This window comes from Dromaius novaehollandiae, chromosome 17 (assembly GCF_036370855.1).
Source record: "Dromaius novaehollandiae isolate bDroNov1 chromosome 17, bDroNov1.hap1, whole genome shotgun sequence".
Classification (NCBI taxonomy): Eukaryota; Metazoa; Chordata; class Aves; order Casuariiformes; family Dromaiidae; genus Dromaius; species Dromaius novaehollandiae.
Window position 1 is genome coordinate 9,955,443 of NC_088114.1, and position 10,969 is coordinate 9,966,411.

Below are 10,969 nucleotides of genomic sequence, written 5' to 3' on the forward strand. Positions count from 1 at the left end.
CTTAAGGAAAAGCATATCCTTGACTATTTATGGATGTCTCCTGAGGTTCCCATGAATTACACAGCCCTGCCTATCTGCAGGAAATACACAGTTACTTTGCAAGAGCGGGGGGAATGAGGGAGGATGATTTTGGTTACATGATGAAAGTTGAACCACAACTCCCACTTCCCAATTCCTTCTCTGTTCTTCAAAAGAAAAAAAAAAAAAAAGGTGCCTTTCTGTTGCTTTCTAGTTCTCTGCCTTCCCCATGTGCCAAGTTTCTCAGTAATGTTGCTAGCCTTTCTTCACTCCTACCGCTGCTAATCTGTCTCCTGCTGTCTTGCTGGACAGTCCTCTACCCTGGTTATACCTTCTGACCCTCCATCAGGTGTGACGTGACATCTGGAACAGCAGGTTTTGTGCTCCTGGCTATGGCTGAAGGAATATTTTAGTGACTCTTGTGAAGTCACTGGGCAACTTTCCTATCAGAGTGGACAATAGGCCCTTAAGGCCCAGCTTCCAAAATGCGAAGCATCTTCTACCTCCATAAAGTTGCATGGAAATCACTTGCACTAGTGGGAAGGAAAACCCCTGTGTTTTGGTTTTGTTTTTCTTCTTAAGAGTATAGTGTAAGTGCCAAGTGTTTACAGCTTGTTTCTGTTTCCTAGTTGGAAGCACCTGGCCAGAGCAGTATTACAACATTGCCAGGTACCCTTAAGTAGCCACAGTGCTGGCCCTGGCACTGCTGGCTTGCCACAGCTGGTCTGCAGTGCGTGGTCAACCTTGTTGGGCAGGGTTAAATGCATGTGTGTAGTGCCTGTACACTTCCATTCCTGCACTCTTTCTCTTGGCAGTGAAGGCTTATGGGTGGGATACAGACTTTAACAAACAAAGTCTGTGCTCCCGTTCTTCCAGTCCATACCCCTTTAGGAACTCCCTGTGTTGGTGATATGCTGGCGTTCCCAGCCACTGTCCTACCAGTGGGTGATGGATATCACCAAGGACATGTTACTTGCTGGTATTAATCAGTTCTGACTTTATTTTGCAGGGCTAGAGTCCAACCACATTTTTGTAATTGAGGGGGGAAAAAAACATTGAACTGACACAGAGGATCTCATCAGTCACCACTGCCATTCAGACTTGGAGGGCGCTGCATCACTGACCAGGCTGCAGATTCTAGGAGGGCGTGGGGAGAAGACACAGCTGCCTGCCATCGCCAACGCCGGAGCACCATGCCTTACAGCGAGACAGTTTGCTTTTTGACTCAGTTACATTCCCAGCAGAAATAGCTGCCTCCCCCTCCCTCCCTCTCCTGCGAGAAGAAAGCAAGCAAGAACAGAGAATCCAAGCTCCCATCTAGCTGGCTGCCTTCTTAGGTGGCTCTTACGTGTGGATGGTGCCAAGTATGAGAAGTGAAGGTCATGCGGCAGCAGAGGACAGCTTCACAAGTGAAAGAGATACTGCAGAATATTTGAAATATCGTAGGTGTAGTCATGAAAATAATAGCACTTTTCTGATTTGGGGCTCTTTTTTGTTTTGGGGTTTTTGTTGGTTTTCTTTTTCTTTTTCTTCTTTTTTTTTTTTTTTTTTTTTTTTTTGAACTGTGAATCTAACATTTTTAAGGTTTTTTGACAAATGTTGAGGTTTTCTTCGTTATTTCCACAGGAAGTGCAGGAATGTTGAGTGGGTATGTTGGATTTCAATCAAAGGAGAAAATAAAGAACAAAAACTACTAAATGCTGGTCGAATGAACTGGAGAGTAGATGACAAAATTGCAAGCTGTATAATCTGCTTTTAGAGTAAGCTATATCAATCACAGTGCTATATTATCATTATAATCTGGTGTACAATACTTCTGCCGTTTGAATTCCTTTAATGGCTCTGTTTTTACTTCCACATATGAAAAATAGTCTATTGAAGGTTTCAGTGTCCCCAATTCAGAAATCTCTGAGAAATGGAGTTGGCTGGCTTTTTATTTTCTTTTTCTCAAAGATTGCAATAAGGAGCTCTTACATTTTAAATGTACCAGTGTTGCATTGACGATGATTTAATCTTTAACATTATTTCTTTTGCCATAGCTGTTAACACGTTGAAAGAAAACAAGAGCTTCTTTGTAGAATGTTTTATTTTGAATACGCTATAAACTTTAGATGGGTCTATCACTTATACTTCATGGTAACTTGATCACTGTTGGATCCATGTTTGCTTTGAGCTATAGATCCTGATGAAAAATGCCACAAAGGGAACTGGCTTGGAGTTTTTTAAATCATCATCATGGTTTCTGTGTTGCTGTGGCTTTGTTTTGAGATTACATATTTCAGTTGGTGTGAGAATCACCCATGTGCAAAGGTTCTCCTCTAAGGTGCTGAGGCCTGCTCTCTGTAAGGGGGAATTTTTACCTCATGAGAACATACTCTGCATATACAGTATCTGGAAATGCTATGAACTAAATGACTTCAGATCACTGATTTTCTCCAGGCATTGGTCAAGGCAGGGCAGCAGATGAGAACAGGAAGCGCACGTCTCATTAGTAGCATCAGACGCCTTTTGCTGATTTTGTTTGGTTGCCATTATTCTTTGGTTGCCATGTTTACTCCAAGCTCCTAAAAACGGTGTGACTGGAAAGCACATTTTTTAATCTGGCAAATGTCATTTGGGTTTTCAGTGCCTGCCGTTTCCTTTGTACTTAAAAAGGGGAAATACCCAACAACCTCACCTCCCACAAAATATTACTGTAATGGTAAACACCTAAATTTTTTGTAAAAAATTAAAAAACTTTTTAAAAAAAAGGCAAGTACCAAGAGCTTTGTATCTTCTTGAGTATATTAAAAATTTGACATGAATACATATATATAAATAAATAAAAATATCTATATATCTATATATATATATTGTTGTGCAGAGGATAGGTTGACAAAACCATGTTAAGTAGTTTGCAGGAGAAGGAAGCATTTGTTGATTCAGGGAAAAAGACTGATGCCAGAAGCTGTCAGTGATTTGGATGATACATGTGCTCCTTTGCCCCCTCCCTTTCCTGACCTTCATCTTCCATGCACGTTGCAGTGGTCGCTTCTGGATCCTAGGGAAGGTGAAGTTGCTGGGAGCAAACTAAGATAGCAAAGGTTTGTCTTTTCACCTGCATGAGAGTCCTATTGAGCCAAAGATGCTCAGCGGATCAAGGGAAGCGAAGAGATATATCCGTGATTATCTGCATTTGTGTCAGGGGCAGTGTCTCTCTATGTGTAGACATAAAGTGTGGCAACAAAACCAGATACATAGTTTGACTGTATATTCTATCAATGGTGCTCTTTTCATACTTGTTCTGCCAATATGCGGAGACCCTTTTAACCAAGCTACACAGAAGAGTTTTATATCACTTTTGGTTATGTACTTGGTGTATTCTTTTTGTATATGAAAGGATTTTTTTAAAAACGCTCAGTAATTAGCAATGGAACCTGCTTTGTAGCTGATGAGAACAGCATAAGAGAAGGGCCGTGCTGTCAGTCTGTCCCTGATCTACTTCAGTCCATATATTTACCAAAGGAGTCTGAGCAAAAGTTCACTTAAAATAAAGACCTGACTATTGAAAGGAGTCTCTGCTAAGACTTTGTGATTTAGTTATTGTACAACTATTCAAAGCCAGCAAGAGGTTAACAGAGAAAACCGCAGGAGGGGGGAAGTGATGTGACTAGAGGCTGATAGTCCATGGCCTCCTTCGCGGGGTATCTTGTGGCTCTCAGTGGGGCACTATGGTGATGCTCCAAATCTGGATTGGAATCTACTTTGGCCTCTGTCATTAATGGGCCAGGCTAAAACCATTGAGGAATATTTGAGAAGCAAATCCAGACCCTATCCCACTTCTCCCCCGAAGTTGTTTTTGTGTTTATACTGCATCTTGCAATATGCAGACCTCCCTATCAGTTTAGATGGAATTGGCTGCCCAGGTTCATTGTAGCAAACTGCTCCTCTTTTTTTTCCTGGGTACAGTGTTCATGGCAAAATGGCTTACTGCTACAGAAGAGCAAAGGATGGTATACCAAGAGGTCAAACGTCAAGTCCATGTGCCAAGACCTCCTGGAAATCACATGTCTTACCCCCCTCCTTCCAACACCTCACCATAATGATTAATTCCCAAGTATGCAGCAATAACCAGTACCCATCAATTGCACTGCAGTGATTTGCCCTTCTCCCCAAACTGTTCTTTGGATGTTGAGCAAGGGAAATAGATAGGGGCAGGGGTGACTGTACATGAGACTGTCACTTTGTATTATCAGCCCACCAGCTAAAGTCCAAAGCAAGAGATTTGAACCTGGTGAAATACCCAGTGCCCTTCATATCTGCAACCACAAGCTTACTTGTGTAAAGCCCTGATGGGATGTGTGCCCTCACCTGTCCTTACCTCTCCCCTTGTTGGTACAATGCATCTGGGCTGTTCGAGCTGTTCTGGGATGTGGGTGAATGAACCAGTAAATGTTGAGTTTATTTTAGCAGCAGGGATCGTACGTAAAGAAGGGAAAGCGGCAGTGTGCATGTGTGTGACTAAAGCTGCAGTAGGGTCTAGAGCCCCCTGCTAAAGGCAGGTAGTGCTTTTTAGGGCTCAGGTGTATGTGACCTCCTGTTCTCCTGTTGGCTCCACTGTGAAAACTGGAAGGAATCTGCTGGTGAAGGGCTGGGGTAGAAGGGATTTTTATCTACAGAACTTCTAGTGCAAGGGATGGTTGTGGAAGGAAGAGGTGGTGTTGCAGGATTCCTGTGAAGAGGGGAAGGGGATTTGTTGGCCCAGTGAGGGCTAGATAACATGGGGGAGGGAGGAGACTTCTGATGGCAAATAACAACTGCAGAACTTTGTTCCCTAGGAGGTGACTTGCACATCTCCCAGGTATCTCTACTAAGCTGTGGAGGTTTAAAAAAAAAAGAAGAAAAGAAAGAAAACACACTTAATATTGGTGGGATTGCTGCAAGTCAAGACTCCCTTACTGAAGCATCGAGTTGAGTGTGTGAGCAATTGTGGCAAGTCAGTAGGGCACTGCAATTAAGGCTTCCCAGGGTGGTTGGTCTGCAGAATCCAACAGCTTGGGCAGCCATAGGTCCTGATCTTCTGTGTCTTCTTGGCAAAACACCTGCCTATCCTAGTTCTACTTTTATTGCACTCAGACATGCAGCTTCTGAACGCTTCTGCATCATGAAAGCAAATCTTGTCTCCTTTGTCAAGACATCACAAAGAGAGCGAGTGATTTGGGGCTAGGAACTGACTTGTGATAAGTGACACACAAAAAAAGCAGGGAGTTGCATGCTTGTTACAGCAGATTAGTAGGTCCTTGCCAGCTCTGATGAGTAGTTTTTAGTGATGGTTTTCTAGCATGCAAGGCTTATGCTCGGCAAAACAATTTTCAATCCTTGAGCAGTTTCCAGAGCTGGAAGGTGGTGAGTTACCTTCTGTTACTTGCCTTAAAATTGAGCTTATAGGGCTCAGCTACCTGTGAGAAAGAGGCACATCTTAAACCCTTAGAGTAGGCAAAGCTTCCAAAGCCAAATGGACATGTTAGAGAGTGGTTATAGTCTCTTCTGCTTTCTAACTGCTCGCTCAGTGAAAACTACAGTGTGCCAATATCTTCAGTCCACACGTCTGTGCTCTTGGGTTTGGGTCATGCTTTCATGTTTTTTGAAGGTGTTTATATAGGCATAGTTTCTCAGAAAGCTTGAGCTGATGCCGCTAAAATCTGGTATTTCCTTATCTTTGACAAATTCTCTGATTTATTGGTACACTAACTAACCTAGTACATTAAGGGAAGGTATTACAAACCCTTTTTTTTTTTTTTTTTTTTCTCCTGTCTTAAGTTTTACATTGGGGTAGGATAATCTGAAGTCCAGTTGCAAGATGAGGAGGAAGATAGCGCAAATACTACAAGGCCTGCCAATCTGGTTCTTACTGTTCAGAAAAACAAAATAACTAGATTAAGAAGCTTACTGGTAATTAGTAGCTAATGTGTTTGTAACTATCATGTGCCTTAAAATTTTCATGGTAGGAGAATAAAAAAATCAACAATGTGTTTTCTGTAATACTGCTCGACATTCTCTCTGTAGTTTAGACTGGTGGGATTTTGCATTGTATTTACACTGTACTATAAACTGAAACACTTAGAATGGTTTGATTTTATGAGTATGGAGGGGAAGAAAGGTGGATTATGCTTTTCATAGAACAAATGTTACCGTGACAGAATGTATTATTATTATAGGACCTTTCCATAACACAGACAAGTAGAATGCTTGTTAGAAACCAGGTATGTAGGATAACAATTTGGTGTGTTTTCAATAAACCATGCCTGGAAAGAATACACGTGCCATTGGTTATCTTTTTTTTTTTTTTTTTTTTTTTTGTTACATCAGGTATCATAAATATTCTTTGGCTTTATGACAGCACTTTTCTGTGGCAGGGGATATTCAATCCTTGCTCAGGTCAGCACTCAGCATGTTAGTAAAAGTTCAGTGGTAATGAGGGCAATTGAAATATCCTTTAAACTAGTACAGCTGGAAGTTGTGATTCATTGCCATATGTTGGAGTTGTAGCATAAAAGCCCTATAAGGACTTTGGATGGTAGATCATGGGTTTTTTTCCTTTTTAATATACGAGAATATTTCTGCAGGAAAGACAGCTGTGTCACTGTTCAAAGGTTTGCACGTTTGGGACCACAAGCCAAACTTGCTGATGGCTTTTCCACCTAGGAAGCTATTGACATTTCCCAACTTAGTTATAAAAGCCTTGTAACTTTACAAAGACTTCACATCTCTGAAACATGTGCAAGTATACTCATAAATTCAAATGTGTAAGAATAACAGAAAATTTGTAAGTTTATTGGAGCTATGCGTGAGGTTTGGTTGAAACGAGAAATGGATATTTTTGGGATGTGCCAAATAATTTAGTTTTGCTGCTGTGTGGGGAAAAAAATTCAGATCAAGTAACAGCCAGTTACTGGCTCTTTTCTGGTTAATTCTTCTGAGGAGTGGCTCTGCCAGGCAGGTTCATATGTGTTGATAAGATCAGTGTGGAGACCAGTGCACCCAAACACGACGTGCTTACTGACATGCCCTCACAAAGCAAGACAAAACCTGGTAAATCTTGACATAAGTGTTCTGCAAGGTCTTGCAGATGGAATGGTGGTTGGCTCTCTGTGAGTTCAAGGTTGATGAAAGTGTGCTATGTGTTAATGCCTCATTGTACCCGCAGCACCGTGTGGTTTCATTTATTGTGGTTGCTTGCAAACAGCACTGGGAAGGTCATCTTCAGCTTGCCTTCCCTCTTTACGTCAGATGTCCGGAATATGTACACAGAAGTTAGGTAAAATCATCTCCAGGTTCTGTATTTGCATTTGGAGCATCTAGTTTCACGAGCACTGCGGTAAGATATGGGCTCCTGGGCTTAGCGTCTCGCTCCTAGGTATCACTGGCATTCTACTGAAATGGGGAATCTGATTTTCTTTCTTCATGGATGCATTAATATGGCAATGAATAGTAAATGCTGTAGGTAAGATACTGAACTAAAGCAAATATGTTGTTTCTACAAGTGACCTTTTATAGCTGTCAAAGTGATTTCATTTCCAGCTTATCACAGGTTGGGCAAATGGAAGCAATGAGTCCCACAGGTGAAAGGTTAACCTGGGAACAACAGGCATGAAATACCACAGCCCTCATCTGTTTCAGGTTTCAGCAGTGTCCTGGGGGAATATTTTGTCCTCATGACTGTCTTCCCCACTGTCTCTTACCATGAAGATCTCTGTGCAACTAAAGCAGAGCAGTGGCAAAATCTCATTGTGGTACAAACTGCCAATGGAGGATTTGTTACAGTTGACGTTGTTTTATGACCATTAACTGAGCTGTGGAGACAGAGGCAAAGACAGTGAGTTTTTTACTTAAAGTTTAACATGCGTGCACAGCAAACACAGGCTGTTATTGGTACAAAGCCTTATAATTAATTGACTCTTAATTCACTTGCTCAAATCAAGCAAATGAGAATGCATCACTGATCAGGTGTTGTCGTATTTAGTGGGAAAGCTGGGATCTTGATGGTCTCTCTTCGCTGCCCTCATAGGGGCTTCTACACGTTCACTTCACTGGATTTGGCATTTGTGACTTGTTGCTCAAAATTCATCAGTGGGTGCTTTCACTTTCTCACATCATTGGGAGGAAGTGCTGTCTCCTATACAGACATACAGTAACTGGTGTTTGCTCTGATCAGTAATTTCCTCTGTAAGGATTGCTACATGGGTGTTGCTATGCTCAATTTGGTACTAAATTTGGAAGCTAAAGGGACTGGGGCTGGGTTTGACTTCCTCATGAATCCTCCACTTCTGTTGTACACTGATTTAAAGATTTAAAGAATCAGTTTAATATTTTGAGAGATGGCATCATGTCCCTTTGTAACAGAGAGACTGGCAGAAACCAAACTTCACTTTCATGTGTTGCCTGAACCACTAAGACAACCCAGACAGTAGTTGCCATTTGGAGAATAAATCTCAATTAGCAGTATTTGGCAGGATCCATCCTTTGTGATATGAGTTGTGAGAATTTGCTGTAGGTTTGTGTTGTTTTAGAGGGATCCTTTATATTGGGAGCTTTCTGTGAGTGGTATGCTCTCAGCTGACAGACTTCACACACTTGTTTCCACTGTTTCATACCTGCATTGTGCAAGAATAGGTTATCTTCTAATTGCTGTAGACTGATACTGCACTAACACTCAGTAGATTTTTAGAATATGTCTAAATTAATTGCTTATAAGAAGATTCATTGCCTACTTCTTACTTCTCCCATTACTCAAAGCATGACTTTATTTTGAAAAATAACTCTTCTCCCTGGGAGATTTCACATTTATGTGTCAATGACTCCAGATCATATTTGCTCAACTGACCAAAAGGCTTTTTTCTAATTACCAGTCATGCAAACTCAGTCAGGCTTTTTCCTTTTCATCCCTTGCCACCAATAATTATGAGCATTTCAGAAGTGTGGTCAAGTTGAAAAATTTTTCTTGCATGTGAAATTTTTTGAATAATCTGATGATACATAAGCTGTGTGGGGTTTTTTTTAACTGCTTGTCCTGTGGGAGATCCTGTCTAATGAATTAAAATACCTTTTTCTGCTAAAAGGTGGCTGTTGTATATTTGCATATATACTACACATGCATTATTCACTAATGCATCTTTTGAAATATCCATGCTAACTCAAGAGGTTGCCTCCTTCCCTACTTTTCTTGATGGTCTCCCTGCAGTTATTTTAGCCATGCAGAATGGTGTTAGCTAACAGTAGGAATGTGTTTTTGTACAAAGCATTCTGCCTGTGTTTATTGTTACACAACTTTCACCATGCATCTATGAGACTTTGGTTGATGTACCAGTATATCCAGGTGCATTGCTACAGCAGGAGTGTCTGTTTAGGTGCAAAAGTGTTTAAAGCTAGAAATAAAAGAGGACTCTTTGGAGTCATGACCTTAGGTGTACAGAAAAAAAAACACTAGTCACCTACAAGCATCCAGATTTTTCAGTGTGCTGTATGAACTTGTGTATGCCAGTAAATGGACTTGAATATGACTTTCTTCTTTGAAAATTTTGCAAAGATTACCTGGAATCACCTGAGGGACTTTGGCCCAGTGACAGCAATTTGAGCACAGATACCAAGAGGAACTGCTGCTAAGCAAACTTGCAGAATAAATCATTGACTCATTTCACAATGTGAGATGGAGGCCTCAGAACACAGGGATTTCTCCTACACAGCATGACACAGCCACAAGGGACAACTTCTTCACAGTCTGATTTGGCATAGTAAATCTTGTCTTTCCCAACTGTAACAGAGTTTAAATTGTTAAAGAAACTCCAGTAATTTTGCATCCTCATATCCCTGTGAAATGCAAACTTTACAAGCTGACTGGGTCACTGTGTTTGCTTGGTCCATTCCTGAACTGATCATGTCACCTTAGCTTGTTCTAGTTTCCTTTTATACTGGGCAGAAATTCTTTACCATGCTTATTACTGGTATCCTGTATTTTCTGTAGTACCCAGGCCAGGATAAATAAGACTTCAGTAAAAGGGTATAAAAGGAAGTGGTTTATAACAGGTCTGTAAGAATCCATAATAGAAATCCCCAATTTTCACTCTGTTTTTCAACTGTTGGGTCTTTCTGTGGCTGTTCCAAGGCTGGAAATCTCAAGTGCAGTGCAGAATTCATCAGTAAACAAAGGAAGTCATGTGCCTGCTTTTACTTTTTTTAGGGTTTTTTTAGGTGTGGGGGTTTTTTTTAATTATTTTTTAGTTTTTACTTATAAATGTGACCACTACCTCATTATATAATGATGACAGGACATGCCACAAAATGTCAGTGGATTGTTGCCTTGTTCAGGTGAGATAGAGACTTCAGATTTGGCTTTATATATTCACAGTGATAGTACTTGATACTAACACAGTGCTCAGCTACAACACTCAGGTTAACCAGGTGTGCAGGAGCCACCTGGGAAGGCCCAATCTCTCTGCTGTTATCATTATGCAATGCCATAGACATACACAGTGCTTTGTCTAGAGTAAGCGGTGTGTTCTGCCCCTAAAAAGTACATGCTATGTATATACAATATAATAAGGAGGTAAGTAAATGTAATAATCTCAAGGTTGCAGTGATTTTATGCAATTCTGATATTCTGTTAAAAAGAACTTGCTCCTTTCGTCTGTTACTGTGTTTATTTCAATGCAGTTAATTCTTCAGTTTTCCATGCCTTTACGTGTGCAGGTTAATAATCTTGTTCGCATTGCCTTCTGCAAAATTCTGTTTTATTTTCTTATTATTGCATGGGTCTGCCTTCCTTCAGCACATGCCCTTTTTTCCAGCATACAGATGATTAACTTTTGCAGTAACTATGCAAAAATGTATCTGATATCACTATAGGAGCCTTCACTGCATGAAGTGGCATGCTAGTAATTTAACAAAATCAGTGTGCCTGAGATGCTCTTTTCCT

At 40.8% G+C, this 10,969-nt stretch overlaps 1 protein-coding gene across 7 annotated transcripts in view; it reads left to right on the forward strand.

The window, feature by feature from the left end:
- The window catches only part of ARVCF (ARVCF delta catenin family member), a 303,201-nt gene extending 296,889 nt beyond the window's left edge, over positions 1–6,312 (forward strand). For all 7 annotated transcript variants that reach the window (XM_064522119.1, XM_064522120.1, XM_064522114.1 and 4 more), the window contains one exon: positions 1,028–6,312. The gene's annotated coding sequence lies outside the window, so the exon portion shown is untranslated. The remainder of the gene's footprint in view (positions 1–1,027) is intronic.
- The last annotated feature ends 4,657 nt before the right edge of the window (positions 6,313–10,969 follow it).